This window comes from Coffea arabica, chromosome 1e (genome assembly GCF_036785885.1).
Source record: "Coffea arabica cultivar ET-39 chromosome 1e, Coffea Arabica ET-39 HiFi, whole genome shotgun sequence".
NCBI classification, from domain to species: domain Eukaryota; kingdom Viridiplantae; phylum Streptophyta; class Magnoliopsida; order Gentianales; family Rubiaceae; genus Coffea; species Coffea arabica.
This window is the reverse complement of record NC_092311.1, coordinates 41,783,550-41,804,154: the sequence shown is the minus strand read 5'-3', so window position 1 is coordinate 41,804,154 and position 20,605 is coordinate 41,783,550. Positions and strand designations below refer to the sequence as shown.

At 34.0% G+C, this 20,605-nt stretch overlaps 1 long non-coding RNA gene across 4 annotated transcripts; it reads left to right on the top strand.

The window, feature by feature from the left end:
* Positions 1-14,600: 14,600 nt before the first annotated feature.
* LOC113689357 (uncharacterized) lies at positions 14,601-18,879 on the top strand. Of its 4 annotated transcripts, XR_011817260.1 has the most exons (6): positions 14,632-15,245; positions 16,773-17,279; positions 17,486-17,826; positions 17,937-18,006; positions 18,130-18,162; positions 18,605-18,879. It is a non-coding gene; the product is annotated as an uncharacterized lncRNA (long non-coding RNA). The 4 variants fall into 4 exon arrangements; XR_011817261.1 differs by having other exon boundaries at positions 14,601-14,919; positions 16,773-17,826; XR_011817259.1 differs by having other exon boundaries at positions 14,626-15,245; positions 16,773-17,826.
* Positions 18,880-20,605: the final 1,726 nt, after the last annotated feature.

Here is a 20,605-nt window from a genome sequence, read left to right as displayed (position 1 = left end):
TGGCTGGGTGACCTGAATGGTACATATGTCAAACTAGCTACGATCATCATGGAAAAGCAAGCTACCCAACAAAGAGAGATTTTTTATCGCCAATAAAAGAGTGCAATGACATAGAAAAATAAAACTTTTGCGGCTGTAAGCAAAATTTCACAAACGTAGCAGCTATTTCGATAAGAAATAGAAAGTTATAGATACCAACAGAAAATATCAAATACTCCAATGCTCACAAGATAATGCAAGAATGAAACCATAAATTACAACTAAGTTGATCCAATCCTTCATGATCATGACATTGATAAATTAACGGGGAAAGAAAGGCATCTCACAACAATGATGCTATTCTAGTTCCGACCAGTCTCCCTTCCCTCTTCTTCCATCTCACACCAATTCTTTTGTTTTTTTTTTGGAACAGAAAAAGAAACAACTAATTAGCTGAAAATTTTAGAGAAACCAAGCTCTTGACATGTGGAATATACCTCCAACTCTCATTCATTTCAAAAGTCATACCCTTATCCAAGCAAAATGAGTTGATCACTCCTGTCTTCACATTATACATAATGCAGTTTCCTAATGGATGTGTCTTATGATGGCAATACCTTTTATGTGGTATCCCAACTTTGTGTGTAACATAGAGGACTGCAATCTCCCCATCTTTCAAGAAACCAACAGGCACAATTTGAAATCCTGCCGAACACAAAGTGCGCTGAAGCATTTGCTCCTGAGGCCCTAGATCAATAATGGCCAGCTTAGCCCATTCTCCAGCTTCTGCATCTTTTAGCAACCAGAGCTCCCATGAAAACTTTCCCAAGTAATCCATGAAACAAAGTGACCGTCCAGTTCCCATAAAAGTCCTCCTATTCATCTCGGAACATTTTGGAGTGGCACATGTGTAGAAAGTCTCAGTTTCGAGATCTAAATTAAGAACCAAAGGAAGCTGATAATGTGTCCAATGCAAAATTCCTTCTGCACTAGCAATTGGCTTTTTTAAAAGCAAGTCATAGAATCCAAATTTGTCAATTTCCCTAGTCTCATTCTTTCGGCAAAGGAATCTCCATTCTCTATCAACACCAAGCGTTAGTATCGTACCTTCCAATGGCCCCTGATGATTAAAGTAGAACTCAACCAGTTTATATTTCTTTGAACGAGTATACCCCATACCCCCGAAACTTGGATTTGCCTTGGCTGCAGCTAAAGGAGGTGGGAGGGTCACAACTTCCTTTGTAACTAAATTTGCAACATAGCGATTTTCCTTTCGACTTTTAGCCATCAAGACCAAACCATTACAACTGCTCATACCATATGTTGGCAAACCAGAAGAGTCTAACTCAATGATCTTAGGAAGATCATGTTTCACCATTTCGACATAATGTATATTGTAATCTGGATGAGTTAGCCTGAGAAGCATGCCCCTGTCCACCTTTAGGAGGTGGGCATCAATGAACATAGGACTAGAGATGATGTTATACCACTCTCGACAGACATACCTCATCACATTGTAAAGTATGTCAGCTGGAAGGTAGACAAGAATATTGAAGATAATTTCTGGTGAAAGATAAGGTATAGAAGGCCTCCGCTGTATCTTCTGATCATTAGTATGAGGATATAAGGTATGCCTCTTAGATTCTGGAACGCAATGGGATACATTACATTGCACTTTCCTGCAAGTAGGACGAGGACGGAGGTTATACCGCTTGAGCATATGATCAACCCCGTTAGCCATCTGGACCACAAAACACTGAAGTCAATGCTCTACTGCAAATATTCGTTAACACTCAGTAAAACTAAAAGATAAAACGATAACTGGGGGAGAATTAAAACTAGCATAACTATGTCTCAGTTGAACAAGTCTCAATTGCAAACTGTTTATAAAAGATGCACGGTATAGTTAAGGCCAATGACGGAGCCAAGGGGGGCAGAGGGGGGCCATGGCCCCCCCTAAGTTTTGAGAATTTTAATTCATAATATGTAAATATGTGTGTAAAATAAAATTGGCCCCCCCTAAATTTTTTCAATTTTAGTTTATATTATGAGAGTTGATATATATATATATATATATATATATATATGAATTAGTCATCTTTGAATGGAATTTCAATTTTGGCCCCCCCAAAAAAAAAATCCTGGCTCCGTCACTGGTTAAGGCCTTTATGGAATAAGGTACGTCTCTGTACATGTAAAAGGACGAGACACCACTCAACACTGCGGCAATTAGCGTGTGTGCGAAGCAGAAATTGGAAATTAGCGTTAAGAAATTATGCGGGAAATCGAGAATGGCGAAATTTGAGAAGAGTAATTGAGGTGTGAGGGGAATTGGAATTAGCCATTTGTTGCAACCGATTACGTGATTTTTTAAAGGGTTATTATCATTTTACCCCCTTAAACTATATCACTACTATCAGTTTACCCCCTAACTTTATTTTTTAATCACTTCACCCCCATAATTAATTCAACTCAACATGTTAAGAATTTTTGGACAAAATACCCTTTTATTCTATAGCATTACTGCACTGTTATTATTACTTTATTCCTTTAAATTATAATGATATAATCGATTTAATTCCTAACATTATTTTCTTGGCATTTTACTTCATCGTTAATCTAACTACTATGGTAAAATTTTTTTAAATATATTTACCCTTATATATATAATTAAAAATAAAAAATTTAGAATGATTATTTTTCTTTTTTTTCACTTTAAGAGATCAAAAAATATAAAAATAAAACGGTTTTTTCAAATTTCTTTTTTCACGCTTATTAATACTATGAAAAGAAAAAGAAATAGGAAAAAAGGAGACAGAAAATTAGATTTTACAAAGAAAAAAAAAGTCTAACATTATCGTATTAATTTAAGGTTGTTGGGATTAGAATTGAAATCTGGAGATAAACAGTAAAGTGAAATAATTTTAAAATAATAAAAGTATTTAATTCTTTTTTATTTGTATTTTCTCAAAAAAAGAATTGAGCTCTCTATCTCTATCTCTCTCTCTCCCCCTCTTCCTCTCCTTTCCGATCTTTCTATTTGTTTAATATTAATAAGATTGCCAAGAAGAAAGAAATTAATACTTTGATTTTTTTTCTTGACACTAAAGGGGAGAAGAGTTACTATAAATTTTTTATTATTTTTATTATACAAAGAGGAAAGTATTTTCTTCTAAAATTTTTTAACTTGCTAAGTTGGTTTAATGGTGGGATAAATTGTCTAAAAAATAACTTTATGGGGGTAAATTGATAATAAGACTATAGTTTATGGAAGTAAAATGATAATAACTTTAAGGGCTATACTTGTCTTTTTATTTTAATTAAGAAACTCCGTTAAATTTGACTGTTAGTCTTGGGGGTAAAGTGACTAAAAGATAACGTTAAGGGGAAAATTGATAGTAATGTCGAACGTTAAGAGGGTAAAGTGATAATAACCCTTTTTCTTAAAAGATGATATTGTAAAATCTTATCAATCCCAAGAAAATCTCATCAGTCTTAAGATTATGATTTTGATGATTATACAAACAGAATGGAAAGATTATATGTATAAGATGGAAATTAGTAGTATAAACAGCTAATAAAATATGGACAAAAAATTCCCAACTAGTACCAAGTCACATGCCCTGACTATCGAAAAGGCAAAAATCAGAAACCACCTAAACTTTTCTAGAAGGAGAAAAAAAAATGTTGAACAAATGGTCATATATGCTACGAGTTTTTGCTATAGTAATCTTTTTGCCGAAAAAAAAATTTCCCATGTAATACACTTCCATATTTTGTTCTTATAGTGATTTTTTTTTCTTATTGCCTTGTTGTCTCCTATTTGCCATGATGAAAAATAAGAAAAAGGCCCGCTTATCAAGGGAGAAATTTGCATTCAATATAAACAAAATCTTTGAAACGTTTTAATTTCAAAGAGTGTGCCATCCTGATTCCTAGGTTGTTTACTTGTTATTTAGAATGAGAATTTTGAGATGCAATTAATGATGGAGCCAGGGGGCTGAGGGAGCTGTGCCTCCCCTTAAATTTTGAAAATTTTAATTCATAGTGTGTAAATATATGTGTAAAATAAAGTTGGTCCCTGCTAATTTTTTACAATTTTATTTTTTATTATTTGAATTTATATATAAATAAGAGTTAGCCACCTTTGAATTAATTTTTTCTTCAAAAAAAAGTTATTTATTTTTTATTGTGCTAATCATTTAACTTTCAAAAAATTAAACATATAATTGGATGATCCATAGTAAATTGATTCAATTTGACATATTATAATAAAAAGACCCAATTCATAATTATCAATGGGTTAAAGTAAACATAATTACTTTATTGGCTCATAAACAAATATACAACTTAGCTCAATTATTAAAAGATTTAAAATCAATTATCTATTCTTTTGTTGATAGATTGATTAGATTTATTCTTACTCGTTTTGTATCAACTGTAACTATTGAACGAGTATTTTTAATTATGAAAGTGATCAAGATAAAGCTCCAAAATAAGATGGAAGATAATTTCTTGAATAACTGCTTAACTATGTATATAAAAAAAGAAGTTGTTGGAAAATTTAGCATTGATTTAATCATAGATGAATTTAGGTCTATGAAAGAATATAAAACTCAATTTACTTTTAAGAAAAGAAGCTAAAATTTCAAGGTATGTTAATATAACTTTTATCTTTTTAATTAAAAATAGTTACATTTATATTGCATTATATATATATATATATATATATATATTGCTTAGGTGACATATTGGAGCATCTTCTCATGATGCGCAATTTGGGTGGTTTGTGATGTTATAAGATATTTAATCAAAATGTTTTTCTTGTCTTAATTTTCATTATGAATATGCTGCACATTGATGAATTAGACATACCTTTATAATTAAAGTTAATATTTGATGCTTTTACAAGTCATATATTTAAATAAATGGAAATTATGTAAATATATCATATTAAGATAATTTTGTTAGGAAAAAAATTTGGCCTCCCAGAAAAAAAATGTTGGCTTTGTCACTACATGCAATTATCAATCTGTTAGAACTTTAAAGAATAATTAAATTTTCTACTATGTGTTGCTCAAAAAATAAAATGACTGTAATTGGAAGGGAAAAATATCCAATGAACAAAAGGGAAAAAGGAAACTAGTACGAATAGGTGAATGATAATAATAAAATCAAGTATCATCATAAGCAATTGCATCCTAAACGTATTGAATTTAGTAAATTGAACAATGGGATACATGTGTGCATGTTATAAACTAATTTTGATATAATTTAAATTATTATACAATTACTGAATAACCTTAATTACTTTTGATGTTTCATAAACAAGTACCGAATTAGAACTAGCAACAATTTACCAAGGATAAATTTTATGTAAAACTTGGTTGGTTGGGTATGAACACTAGGCGGGAGTTGTGTGGCTTTAAAAGAAGAAAGAAAAGAATGAAAAAGAAGACAGGACCACATAATAGAGATAAAAGGAATGAGAATAATCGAAAATAGGAACAAAAAAAACGGTAAGATCCAAAGATAAATCAAGCTTGATTTGTGTTTCAGTGATTTGGAGTCTATGTGGCTACAGATATCAAAAAGGGAATAAGATTTGCAAATGAATTGGGTGGGGATTATTTTCTTAATAGAAAGGTTTTGGGCGGGCAAATGGAGAGAGTGACTGAACTTTTGTGGAGAGAGTGTTGAGAAATTTCGAAGGGAAATGGAGAACGGCGAAATTTGAGGAGAGTAATTAAGGTGCGAGGGCGTTGATATTAGCCAATTTGTAGCAACCGATTTGGTGATTTCCTGACAGATCTTTTTTTTTTTTGTCATCCACGGCTTTATTATCTATATCATACTCTATCCTAATCTATCTAGAGAAGACCCAACTGAGCCTATAGAGGCCAAATGAAAACTGAACCACCCGTTTGGATTTTTTAAAAGAGCCACTTATTGTGTCATTTTGGTGGGAGGCAAGGATTGAAATCTTGACCTCTCACCCCACCAAGCCTTAAGGGTTAGTATAAAAATGGAAACTAGTATAAACAGCTAATAAAATTTTGAAAAGATTCAAGAACTACTCCCCGGCACATGTTGGAAAATACAAAAATCAGAATCCAGCTAAACTTTTCTAGAACAAGAAAAAAAATGTTGAACAACTGGTGATTTATACTAATACGAGTTTTTTGCCATAGTAATCTTCTTGTCGAAAAAAATATTTCCCGTGTAATGCACTTCCATAGTTTATTCGCATTATGATTTTTTTATTTCCTTATCGTCTCCTATTTGTCACGGTGAAAATAAGACCCGTTCATTGGAGTAGAAATTTGCATTCAATATAAACTGAATTTTTCAAGCATTTTATTTCGAAGTGTATGCTATCCTAGGTTGTTTACTTGTTATTTAGAAGGGCAGATTACACTTTATCTCTTTGTGATTTAGTATGTTTACATAACCTCATATGGTTTCAAAAACTATACATAACTCTCTCATGGTTTGAATTAAAGTATAAAAGTGATGAAATTTGCAATCCATAACGGAGTCAACTAAAATGTCAAAAATACCCCTATGTAAAGTTAAAAAGTATTTATTAACCACAGAGGGTTATGTATATGTATTGAAAATCACAAAGAGGTTATGTGGTAAAACACTAAACCATAAGGGGGTTATATGGTAAAATATAAACCCATACGGGATTAGAGTGTCATGCATATTATGTTTATATAATTTAGTCACTTCATCCATTTTAATTTTTAAACAAGGGTAATTTAGACATTTTCATAAATTCGTTACGGATGTTCATTTCCGTCACTTTGACACTTTAATCTAAACTATAAAGGGGTTATATATAAATTTTAAAACTGTAGGGAGCTATGTGAAAATTAGCTATACCACAGGAGAGTAAAGTGTAATTTGCCCTATTTAGAATGAAAATTTTGTCAGGTATGAACCATGGAATTATCAATCTGTGAGAATTCTTAAGAGTAATTTAATTTTCTAATGTGGGTTGGCCAAGAAGTAAAATGGTTGTAATGGGAAGGAAAAAAAATCCAATGAAAAAGGAAAAAGGAAACTCGTACGAATAGGTGAATAGTTGTATGATAATAATAAAATCAAGTATCATCACAACCAATTGCATCTTAAACATATTGAATTTAGTGATTGACCAACGGGATAAATGTGCGCATGTTATAAACTAATTTTGATATAATTTAAATTATTATAGAAGTATCGAATGACCTTTACTTACTTTTGATGTTTCATACAGAAGTACTAAATTAGAACTATTAACAATTTACCAAGGATAAAATTTAGTATAAATTTTAGTTGGTTGTGTTTTAACATTAGGTGGGAGTTGTATGGCTTGAAATGAAGAAAAGAAAAGAATGAGAATAAGAGAGAATTACAGAATAGAGATGAAAAGTGGGAATAATGGAAAACGGGAACAAAGAGAATGATAAGACGCAAAGATAAATCAAGCATGATTCGTTTTCGTTTGATTTGGAGTTTATGTGGCAATAGATATTAAAAAGGGAATAAATTTTGAAAATGAATTATTTTGGGATTATTTTTTTTAATAAAAAGGTTATTTGTACAAAAAAACTCTATGTACTTCATATGGTCAAGAGGTGTAACCTGCGTCCTCGTCGCAGGTAGTCACAAGATACCTGTTGATGTTCTTTACAATGTGATGAGGTACGCTTGTCGAGAGTGGTATAATGTAGTCTCTATTACTACTTTCATTGATGCATACCTCCTACAGGCATCGATTTGTATAAGATCATCCATAAGTTCTTGGAATCCCAATTGTTGAATCTTTGTTCTGAGTTTCGTTTTCTTTTTCTTTTTCTTTTTTTTTTCAATTTCATTATTCAGCCTATTATTATTAGTATGTAGAGTAATTGCAGGGAGGGTAACACATATCTATGTCCTATCAAGACAGTTCATGGTATATTTGCCTTCTTTTTACTCCATACTAAATTCTTTAATTTTCCATCAAATTATTCTGTACAAATCGAAGAGTATCCAATGCTCACTAGCTTTTGTTAACTTTGTATAAAAAGCTGACCATGCTTGTGATCCTTGTAACTTAAATTAATTTTTGAATCCTTTTGTGTGGCTAAATAACAGTGTGTTCCTGTTGCCGTAAGCCTTCATTTAATACTCTATCTATTTGCTTCAGTTTTCTCACCTTTGGTGCTTCTCAGTTTGTATCATTAAGGAATTCTGATTTTTTCATGTTAGCCAAATTTAGCTATATTGGTTTTGTTTTGGTTTTTCTAATGCCTTTGGTTAAACTTAGAGTCAAATTTGCATGCATGTTGCTTCTGTGGACTGACTCAGGATTTTTGCAACATCCACATTAACAGTATATAAATTCAACCTAAGACTTGTATTTTGTGTTCTTTGTTATTTTAGCCACTTTTGTTCTTTCATGTTGATAAGTTTTGACATTAGTTAATGGTATTCAGTTTTCGGTGTTTAATTATGATGAGTTTTGAGGTATTATGGAATTATGTTATTTTAGCCACTTTTGTTCTTTCATGTTGATGAGTTTTGAGGTGAGTTATCTTAGGGACAAGTCTTTTTGGGCGATATGAAATTGACTCCGTTTTGATCTGTGCTTTTGGGAGGTTTTGTGGAAAAATGAATGGTAAAAATCTGATGTGAGATAAATGGTAATTAAAAAAAGTGTTGAGGATATATTCTAGAAATTTTTTTTTTTTTTTTGGAAAACTCAACATTTCAGCTTCTTGTTGCTCCTATAAAGCAAGCTCGTGACCTCGTGTATTTTAGATCTCTATTGTGCCCATATTATCTGTTTTGACAAAATAAGGAGATCTAAAGAAAAAAGGAACTTACTATTTGGAACAGACTAGTTTTAGTTTGTCGGGGCATCACGTTGCCCAGATGAAAGCTATAAAAAAAAATTTTGTTAGTATAGAGAATGGAACAACAGAGTGTTAATAGATTAGGGAAGCTTGTAAAGCAATAACAGTGTACTAAAGTATCAAATTTGAGAGTTAGAAGGAAGTTTTGAAAACTAAAAGTGTTATGCATTTTATAGAAGATAGTTCCAAATTTTTTGAAAGAATTTAACTTGCATGCACAAGACTCATACATGGGGTTGAAAATCCAAATACATTTCCAAAGAGTGATGATTTTTTTAAAAGACTTATCGAATAGTGTAAGTGTTAAAAACTCTTTCTAAAGATCGAACGCGTTGCTTGTTAAAAATGTATTCATAAAGTGCCCTTTTTCAATTGCATCATTGGTCGAGAGCTATTTGAAAAAAGTATCACTATTTGGGCAATAGCTTGGAAAACCAAGTGATTCAGTCTATTAAACAATCAAGGTACTAAACCTAGTCATCAAGGAATAGTAAATAAAATGGCACTTCATATTTCAAAGGCAATTATCACCCAAACTAATTAATTTATCAGCAAATCAAACCGAAAGAAAGCTACTGACAGACGGCTGATTTGAAATTTCTTATTCTACAATTAATTAATTCACTTCTCAAGTATCCACAAAATTTTGAAAAATAACTATCCATAAATTGGAGGGTTTGTAAGAGTGCAAGAAATCCACTTCTAACACATTGGAGGTTACAAGTTGCAACCTTCTAGGAGATGCAGTATCATGGTTGAGAAATCAATAGAGCACTGGAAACGGAAATTTGACAGAAGAAGTTGCCTTGAAAAAGCTGAATAGGTGTATATACAAACATAGTGTAACTTAATCTTGAACTAAAAGCAATTAAGATAAATGGTCATTGATTTAGCAATATTAAAGTAGTGCAACTGCAAGTATTAAATCTATTCATCAAACAAACAAACATAACTACACAAAATTGATACTACGGTCTAGATAATTAAATTATTGCATTTAAGCAACTGTTATACATACACATTGTAAAATACAATTAATTACTTATGTTTATTACTTTTAAGCATTAGTGATACTTGTTTTCAGCATAATTGATCCAGCTGCACATAGTTGGGATTCTTGAATTACTACTTTCTTTCTCTTCTTAATTAACAATGTTAACTGAAACTTAGAATGAATTCACAAATTGTAGCCCTTTATAGTGATTTTTCTTTAATTGGCAACTTCAAAGGATAGAATAGATATAGGGATTTTTCTTTAATTGGTAATCTCAAAGGATCGAAAAGTGAATGGATGTCAGTTATTTCACACACAAAAAAATATATATATATATATATATGGTTAAAGAGGTGATGACTTTACTTTTTTAACCAGATACCAACCTAATTTACTTTGACTTTGTTTAAGAAATTTTATATTTTCTACCCATAAAAATAATAAAGAAGATGTGACTTCCTTTGCAATTAACTTTAATTAATGCCTTTTGAGTTGACAAGAAGACTCATACCAATCGAAAATTAATAAGAGACTGTTGGCAGAAGGAATCCAACTAAAGTCTCATGAGCGTTTATTTAATCGTGGACACTGAGAATCCTGATTGGATTGCAATGCGGCTTGTTTGTTGACCCTCAATAACCATCTGCTGTTTAAGACAACCATCTGCTGGTCATGTTTCCAATTATTTATGAATGACAGGGTGGCAGCATTTCATTCCTTCGGCACTTTCTGGGGACAATTTGTTGAACGTTAAGGGATGTGATATATATGGTGCTGAAGGATGAATCGACAGTTCCAACAATTTTTGGACAAAATTCTGTTTTTTTTTTTTTTAAATTTCACCTGTTCCATCCCTGTAAATTCTACTTTTTGAGGTTTTCAACTCAACTCTCCTGACTGTTGCTCAGTCTTCCTTGCAATGGATTTGATATTTCGTCAGCGGCTAAACGGAAAGAAGCTTCCTCACAAAAATGGAACTATATGCCATTAAAAATTAGGGGAACTATAAAGTTTCTGAACATTAAGTAAATTTTTTTTTTTTTCATATAATACCTTATCACCAATTAATCGACCATGCTTTCCAACCATGAACAGAAAAGATGAGCGTAACATTGATTTTTTTAAATTATTTAGAAGAGAGGGTTGAGATTCAAGAAACAGGAAGGAAAAGAAGAATTAGAAATCAGGATTTCTATGCGCATCAACCTTAACCAATAAAGACCATAATTAATACTATACTTATTTCTGTTAACATTGAGTGATGGTACCTATTCATGTTGATCAATAAATATTATGCATAATTCTTATGATTCTTGAGTAAATTTCAATACATTGGTTTGCTAACTACTTCCAAGATTAAGTTTTTAAGTTTGGTTAGGAGAAAATTAAAACCTAAAAAAGTTTGAACCAATCCAACTCTATATTCTATTTCTCTTCATTTACACTTTCCACCACTTTGAACAAATCCAAGCAAAAGTTAATAGAGTTTGATAGATTCAAATCAAAGTTCCATATATGTTCTGAGTAACATATTTTCCAACATTAAACTAAAGCCACAAGGATATAAACCAAAATTCATATTCTAGTTGCGTTGGACGTTTACAATTAGATATTACTTCAGATTTGTTAATTCTTTGTTTTCATGACTTGAAAAGGATTAGAGCGGTTTCCTAAAATGAAATACATCAAAGGAAATATATAGAAAGCTTCCATAAGGTTGGACATGCACGAAACTTTGTCCACCTTCCAAAAGCAGAAATTGGAAGTTCTTGAAACCCAATTTTCAGTCAAAAGGTCATTAGAAATAGGAGGCCATGTTTGTCTTTATCCACCCTAGAAATTCTAAAATCTAGAACAAGTTGCAGTTACTTCACATCTTGGGATCAAGCCTTTTGACGAGGTATTAGTTTGCATACGTCCTAATTCTTCTTGTTTTTTTTCTGTGTTTTTCTTTATTACCACTAGTTATATGCGTTGTATTATATGCAACTGATGGTGAACCGTACGACCACTACTAAAGATATATATATATATATATATATATATATATATATATGTATGTAGCATTGGTAGTAGTAGTATGCTAGTATGCATCACACACACATATAGTAACGATAGTAGTTTTTTGATGATGATGAATACGTACCATTTGTAATTTTTAAGATTAATTAGTCAATTCAATTATTGTGGAGGGAATGCACTATCTTGTATTGTTTTCTGCTTGCCATGCATGCATGATCTCGTTTAAGGTGTTAAACCGTGTGGACATACGTTGTGATGTACATTTTTTATATAATTATCGCACTAAATTTATTTGGATTCTGATGCATTATTGAGTTATTTTGTTATTTTTGCACCGTTTGATGATTGATGATCAGAGTTAGCAATTCTTGATTGTAATCAATAGGGAATGAAGGGAATCTTGACAGTTAGTTTGTTAATGTTGATGTTGAAGTTAGTTATTTGTGTTAATGTGATGGCTAGTTAGGCAGTTTTTTTCCCTGAAGCAAATAAAAAGAAGGAAAAAAACAGGAGAGATCAGCTAGCTCCTTCCTCTCTCTCTCTCTCTAATTTCGTGATTCTTGTTCTTCCAAGAACATTCTCTAGTTCCTTGTTCTTCTGGAATTGGATTTGGGATTTCTACTGCATTTAGCATCACATATCTTCTCTTTTCAGTGGTTAAGTTGCAGTTATAAATGGAAGACCGCCAAGATACCACTCTGCAAGAAGAGCAGCAAGCACAAGAACAGCAACAAGGTGGCAATGTGGGAGAAGAACGCCAGAAACGCAAGCGTATGCAGTTACCGCCTGCTGAAGAGCGCCCCGAGCGTGAGGTAACATTGACTGAGAGCAAAAAGGAGTATTACAGAAAAAAGTTGGAACCAGTCAATGCAAAGTATGATGGATATGGTGATCAGAATACCAAAGATCAAGTTGTAGACTTTGGCAACTCACTCCTTAAAGCGTTGGGGCAGAAGACCCGCCTAGGTTAGAATAATTTGGATGTTGATGTGTTTCTTTCTTTTTTCCTTTTTTTTTTCCTTTTGGGACTTTGTGACTTGTACTTACGTACTCAGTTTTAATATCCAGATGTTGATTCTGGGAATCTAGTGATAAAAGAAATTACTTTTCGACCTTGTAGGCAGGAAAGGTAAATAACGACTAATCAATATGCAAATCAACTCACTTTTTGTGTAGAGAACTTTTATCTCTTTAGCACTATGATTTACTTTCATGATTTCTACAGGAGTTATACAGATGCAACAGTCTTGACTGCATTGCAAGGTAGGACAAGAAGTTCTAGGCGGCGTAGGTAAGATTTGTGATAAATGTATAACTCAACTCAAACAAATAACACAATTCATCAAGTTTGGGGCGTTGCTGGAAATTCTCCAAACTATATTTTCATTTCTTTAAATTTGGTCAATATTATCTTACAGGGTACCAGTGTCTAGGGAAGAAAGTGGTGCAAATGACACAGAGAATAACATTAATGAGGGGGAGAATAATGCTGTCGCTGGAAGTCCAACTGGGTAAGATAATTAATTAGTCATGTTGACATCAATTCCATGCTAAATATGTTTTTGTAGAAACTAAATGGGTTAAATATTGGGGCATTTCTTGAAATGTTAAGCTCTCTTTCTTCAAACTGTTCTGCCACATTGTTTTGTAGGGCAAACGAGGCTATGAGAGGCAGAATGGATGAGGGATTCGAGCATATTGGCCACGGCACAATTCCTAATAGCTCTCATAATATGGAGATGAGGGAGCCACAACAGTCACAATTTGAGAGTTTTGAGCCTATAGGAGGAGTACGAGTTCAGACAATGCAAGAGGTGGGGAGAGATACTGACGAGACTATTAGACAAGGGCATAGCAGTACATCACCCCTGGGTGTGGATATGAGGACGTCAATGTAAGTTTTACTATTCTTTTATACGTCTTGTTGTTATATAAAATTATCATTCGCTAGTCTTCTATGTAGGGCATACCCTGATCCAAATTGAGTAGGTGTGAGCTGAATTGGCGTATCTGTCATAAAAACCTGAGTTGATAGAAGCGAATATTTTGCTCTGTAGTGTCCCAAAATTTGCCCCTGATTCCCTTAGTAACACCTGTGCAGAGATGCATTTCTTGAACCCAAAAAACTGCCAAGAAAAGGCTTGTCCAAAATGACCTTAGATCTTGGACAATGGTACTGCCAGTGCTAGAACGCTACTCTGTAACAAAAGTAGAAAGGCATAGGTATAGCTCGTAATATTGAAGAAAGCAGCAGGATTAATGCAAATGTTATGCCACTGTGTGTACTTCTGTTCCAATATTGTAATAAAATTATATGATAGCTTTTTAGGAACATTAAATTGATAAGATTGCTCTCACTTAAGATCACTGCAGCCCTTAGCATATTTGTTCAATGAATTGCCTAGGTCACATGACTTTCTGGGTGGCAGCTCCAGGGGAGACTTTCCGGGTGGCATGGACAGGGGAGGTGAAAATCCAGAAAGTCCAAACACACGGTAATTTCCTCTCTTAAAGTGATATATTCCCCACTTATGATCACTGCAGCCCTCCAACACGTTTGTTGTTTCTGCACTTGTCCTTAATTAATTGACCAATAACTAACTCATGTTTTGTTGTATTTTGACTACTTAGTTTATCAAGACTGGCAAACACTCTTGCAATTGGGGTACGTTTGGTTCTCCGTAGAATTGGGGTTTAGAATTGGAATTGGGGCTCCAATTCCAATTCTTGTGTTTGGATATTATTTTTCCTATAGAATTAGAATTGAATTGCAATTCTAAATCCATCGAATTCCGTAGTTCCAATTCTTTGGCTGGACCAAAGAATTCCAATTCCAATTCCACGCTTGAACTCTTAAATCGGGTCAATACGCGGGTCTTTTACGGGTAAAATCTAAAAAATGGGTCAACTATAAAATTGATGGAAAAAACTCAAACGTCTCTCTTCTCTTCCCATTATCGATCGCCATATCTAATGCTCTGTTGGAGCATTCCTGCCGCCGCCTCCTCCACTTGTGCTGGCCACTGCATAACACAGGTTGAAATTATGGGGTTTTAATTAGTTTCTGTCAGCCTTCCCCTTCCCTTCCAGTGAATGAATTGAGAATTGATTCGATGAGTGAAGAATGAAATTTCATTACCAATTTGGCAAAATTCATTGATCAATTCCATCTTAGCGTCCAAGGACAAACAAAAGTGCCCAACTTCTTCGTTATTTCCTTGAAGCTGATACTTGTTCAGGAGAGAACGAGGAATAGTCTCTATTATTAGCAGTCTCTCCCTAGCATCAGGAGAGAACGACATGGCTTTGTAATTTACTCCCTACTATTCCAGATTTTTCAGATAGAATTAGAGTATATAAAGGTAACTTCATAATTTTATTTTTTTCTATTAAACATTATTTTTTTAAGGTATTTTTTTGATAATTTGTGGTATTGATTGATTCTATGCGATTATTATTATTATTTTAAGCTTGTAATTTACGATGTTATGAGAACAAAAGAACAAGTTGGTCTTTGGTTTCCATTTTCTTGTTTGTTTGAGTTTTAGTTAATTAGTCAAAATTTGTCTTGGAACCCATTCGGGATAATGCCTGACTCATAGGATTTGAGAGTACTTATTAGGAACTTGGACATTTTTTTATTGATTCTGAGGCTTTTGGAAAAATCAACTTTGATTAGAAGTAAACAACTTTCATGAAACTTGAGAAGAAAAAAGTTGATGGAAATTGTCCTGCCCCTGATCGTGGTGAATTTTGAGCTCTCTGTTTTTTGGTTTCTTCTTGTCGATAGTACATTGAGGAGGATAGGAGTTGAAGATAGGCATAGACTAACTTTTGTATTCCATTGTTGCTCTGATTGTCCACTGTCACTTGATTGATTATTTTCCCTTGAACTTTGATGAAAATTGGAGAGCTCATACTGTAAAAGTTGAAAGGATTAATCATGATATGAAAAGGGAACCTTTTTGTTAGTGTTTTCTTGTTGAATTTTTTGTGTTGTTTTGTCTTTAGACAAGTAAATTGTTGAATGAAATTCTGGTTGATCTGTATTTGAATGGAATTTTGTGATCCCTTTTGTTTCTTATGGTGGATGGTGTGTAATATGAAGAACATACCTAGATATTGATGAATAAAAGGTTGATCCTGGCAAAATTTTAAGTGAACAGCCTCTGCAACGACTAATTTTCTCATCAGAGAATTCATCGTCTTTGAGTTTGCTCAATATCAAGGGATGCTCATGACTGAAATGTTGGATCTACTCCATTAATTCTCTCTTGTGTGTGTGTTGTGTGAGATAGAGGAGAGAAAATGAGGGAGTGCTGAATTTAGTTCTCTGAGCCTTAGAGCTTAATTATCAACTTTCCTGGCCAATGGCTGCTGAAATGTATATTAAGAAAAAAGGTGAAAAATGCTTTACTTAAAGATCAACATAGCTTAAACCTTTTATACTGCATATTCTTTGCTCTTAGTAGTAGCTAACAAATTGGAACTCACTTTCTTACCGAGGAAGTAGTCTTCATATTCACAAAAGTTTTAACACATCCTAATAAAGCATAAACAGTTTGCGTGAAAAAAAATTGTAGCTAATTATGTTTACCAACAACTTGCACAAACTAATGAATTACAAAATTGTAGCTAATTCCTAAGCGATCTCTAAAGTATTAAAGGTGTATAAGCCAATATATTTGTTTCTGTCAATAGTTGTATTCACAAGCTGTAAATGTAATATTTCGGGAAAGGCAAAAATATTATTGCAGATTATTATGTCAGAGGTTTCATTAGCTATCATTTTAGCTTCAATTGACTATGTAGAATTTAACACACTCACTTTTTAAAATTTGGTCTTTTGACTTGCCTTTTCTTATTGTTGTCGTGATTTTGAATTGCAGAATTTGGATATTGACATGGATAAGGAAGGAGACGAGCAAAAAACAAAAAAGAGAAAAGTGGTAGTTGCAAATTATATGGTAACAGTAGCCACATTAGTAGTTTGGTGGCATGAGAAACATATAGTAAAGGAGCCTTACTTGGACTTTAAAGTAGCACGTGAAATATATCTAAGGCGTCTTTACTATGGAAACAATAGAGTTTGTGCAGAGCAACTTAGACTCAATAAACATTGTTTTACTGTTTTATGTACAAATTTAAGAGAGCATTGTGGGTTGAGGGATACTAGAAATATTACTGTTGAAGAAGCAGTTGCAATGTTTCTCTATGTTCTTGCTCATAACTTCAAGAATCGCACTGTCAATTTTAATTTCATAAGATCAGGTGAGACAGTTAGTCGATACTTTAATATAGTTCTATGTGCTATCATAAAATTGGGGAGACACTATCTTATCCAGCCTGAAACGGAAATGGAAGGTTACGAGCATGAAAAGTGGGAATGGTTTCAGGTAATCAATATTTTTTGATATGGGAATGAAAAGTGGGAATGGGAATGAATTCTTCTCCCATCCAAACAAAGAATTTGGAATTCCAAATGAATTCTGTATCAATTCTATGCATTATCCAAACAAAAGAATTCCAATGTTTTGGAATTCCAATTCATAGAATTCTAATTCTATAGAATTCCAATTCCAATTCAATTTCAATTCTGTAGAAACAAACGCACCCTTAGGGAAAAAGAGATGTTGCTGAAGGAACTTATTCAAGACGTCCTTATGGACACTGACAGTAACTCTATTTATGGTCGCCGGCTTCTGGAGTCTTTGGTTTCCCAATTTGTCCTTCTAGATTTCCAACTCCCTCTTGCCCTCTAAGTGTATCAGAGCTGGCGAAGAAGGTGGTTTGTGGAATCAAAACAAGTTTCGGTGTAGCCCAAACAAAGCTAAGCCACGTTGATTTCGATGAAGAAGTTAGGAGGATTTTAGCCACCTTTCCTGTCGAATACAATAACGACAGGATCTATCTCCCCTCAGATGAAGCCGCCCCAAATGCAGAGTAATAATTTCTTCTTCCTTTTTTTTTTTTTTTTTTTTTTGTAAAGGACACTGGGACACATAAAAATAAATATGGCATGGCATGGCATGTTACTAATTTTGGTGTTATAGGACGTTGAGGCAAGTCGAGAAGCTTAGGTTGGAAATCGATGCACTTAAACGGGAGAGAGACTCAATTCAGGTACATGGTTTTCTGTTGCTCTTTCTTTGTCCATATTGTTTACTTACTTTTCTTTATTCTTGATAACAAATCCCCCACTCTAGATGCTCACTTTTCTTTATTCTGACAAATTCTCCACTCCAGGCTGAGCAAGGACAAATCCCAGAGCAATAAAAGGTATGCACGAACATTACTCAGAAATTCACATCTTTCCTTCAGACATCTTAATACTGAAACATAAAATACCTTTATTTGAATGGTAGTAAGACATGAATCACTTATAACTGGATTTAATTCCAAATGAGTAGTATTTGATAGTATCTTAAAGCTAGGACTAGGTCTAAATGTCTAAATGCTACAACAAGGGAACTAGAGTGAATCTTACAATGAAGGAAGACAGATATGAAACTGCTAGTGTTGGGGAACAACTTCCCTTGCAGCATTCACGGCCAGATTGCAAAAATCGGAACTACTTTTCTTGCTAATTGACACAGATCGTAAGAAGTTTCTTGAGAATTTGGACTCTAAATAGTGCATCCTTGCGTTCACACTGCCTCCTTGGAGAAGAAATGATGAGTTAATTCCAACCAGGCGTAATTCTTGCCTTTTGTTTTCGCAGGGAGCAAAACAGGTAAAATGATGAGTAACCTCGCTTGCTTCTGGATCTGGCACGGAGTTCACTGCTTCATAAAAGCTTCTTTTAGATTTTTTTTCCTTCCTATGATGACTACAATTTTTCTACTCCCTGCTTTCTGAAATACACAGGCTTTGTTCCCTATGATAGACTGAGAGAATGATGCCAGAAATGATCATTTAAAAGGCCTTGGGTCATAAATGTTGAATGGTATCTACTTGTGACTTATGTGGCTTAGCTGAAGAAAGCTATTATCATCCTTTCCAGTGTGTCCTTTTCCAGTTGCTATTCGAAAGGCAAATTTCTATGTAAGCAAAAGAAAGCATCAAATACTCCTTTATTATTGTAGGCTGATTTTAACATTTCAGTAACTTATTAATCCTTCAAAATCACCTCAAGTTAGATAAACCAAGTCAAACACCAATACCAATGCCAATACCAATAAGACGTCACCTAACACCAATGATCCAATTCCAACAACATCCATTTTCCATGTCTTTCTCATCCCAAGTTTTGCAGAATATAAGGAGAATTAACTACTAGGTAGCTGCAAATCTCGGAGAAACCAGGCTCTTCACACAAGGAATATATTTGGTACTCTGATGCATATCGTCAGGTCTACCCTTACGCAGTTGAAATGAGTTAACGGCTCCTGTAGCAAAATTATACGTAATGCAATTTCTCGCTGGATGTGTCTGCTCATGGTAACCAATTTGACGTTCAATCCCATCTTCATATTCAATGCAGAGGATAGCAATCTGTCCATCTTTTAACCAACCGACAGGCAAAAGTTGAAACCCTGGCGGACATAAACTGGACCGAAGCATTTGCTCTTGAGGTCTCAGATCCAAACAGGCCACCTTAGTCCATTCTCCAGTTTCTGCGTCTTTTAGCACCCAGAGCCCCCACAGAAACTTCCCCAAGCGATCCATTATACGAAGCGTACTCCCAGTTCCTAAATATCTCCTGTGTTTCATCTCTGCACATTCTGGGGCCGTACACATGCATAAAGTCTCAGTTTCAAGATCTAAATTAAGATTCAAAGGAAGCATGTCATGTGTCCAATGGAGAAACCCTCCGGTAGCTATTGGCTTTTTAAATATAAAAATATAGGCTCCAAATTCCTTAAACCTCCTAGTGTCATTCGGTTACAGCTGGTTGAAATATAGTTCGAAAAGCCAGACAAGTGTACCTTGCTTAACTTAGGACAATCATGCTTGACCATTTGCACAAATTGAAGAGAACAATCTGGCCAATTTTGCTTGATCAGAATGCCCCTCTCTGCCTTTTGGAGGTGTGCATCAATGAAAGTAGAACTAGAGATTATATTGTACCACTCTCGACAGACATCACATACCTCATCACATTGTAAAGAACATCAGCGGGAAGGAAGACAAGAACATTGAAGATGATCTCAGGGGCAATATAAGGTGTAGAAGACCTCTTTTTCTTCCGATAACTGGGGCAAGGATGACGCATGTACCTCTCAGATTCTGGGAGGCAATAAGGGTCACAACATCCCACTTTCTTGTAACTAGGACGAGGACGCAACCGTCCCCAACAGTTTTGGCCATTTTCAACTGCGCATAATTTTGATTGCACATGGTATAACTTTATTTGTACAACGTGTAACTTTAGTACAAAATTTTGTAGATCCCACACACAATGTGAAAATCGATGCATAATTTATGAACTGGACCGCACAATTTGTTGAGGCCAAATCATGGCCATTAACAGCTCAGTAGCGGTCATTTGCCCCGTTTCCCTCTTGATGCCGCACTTGTGAGTTCTGACTAGCAAAGCTGGCCAACAAGGAAAAAAATTGACTGGCAAGCTAGTGGCTTTTCTTAGTAGTCAACGACGTGCTTGTGGCTCTTCTTCTCCGAGCATAGCTTCTATCTTCGAAATCTGACCGACTGCACTGGTGAGTTGACAGACCTTCTAACCCTCTCTTCACTCTAGACAAATTCAAAGAATTAGATTTCA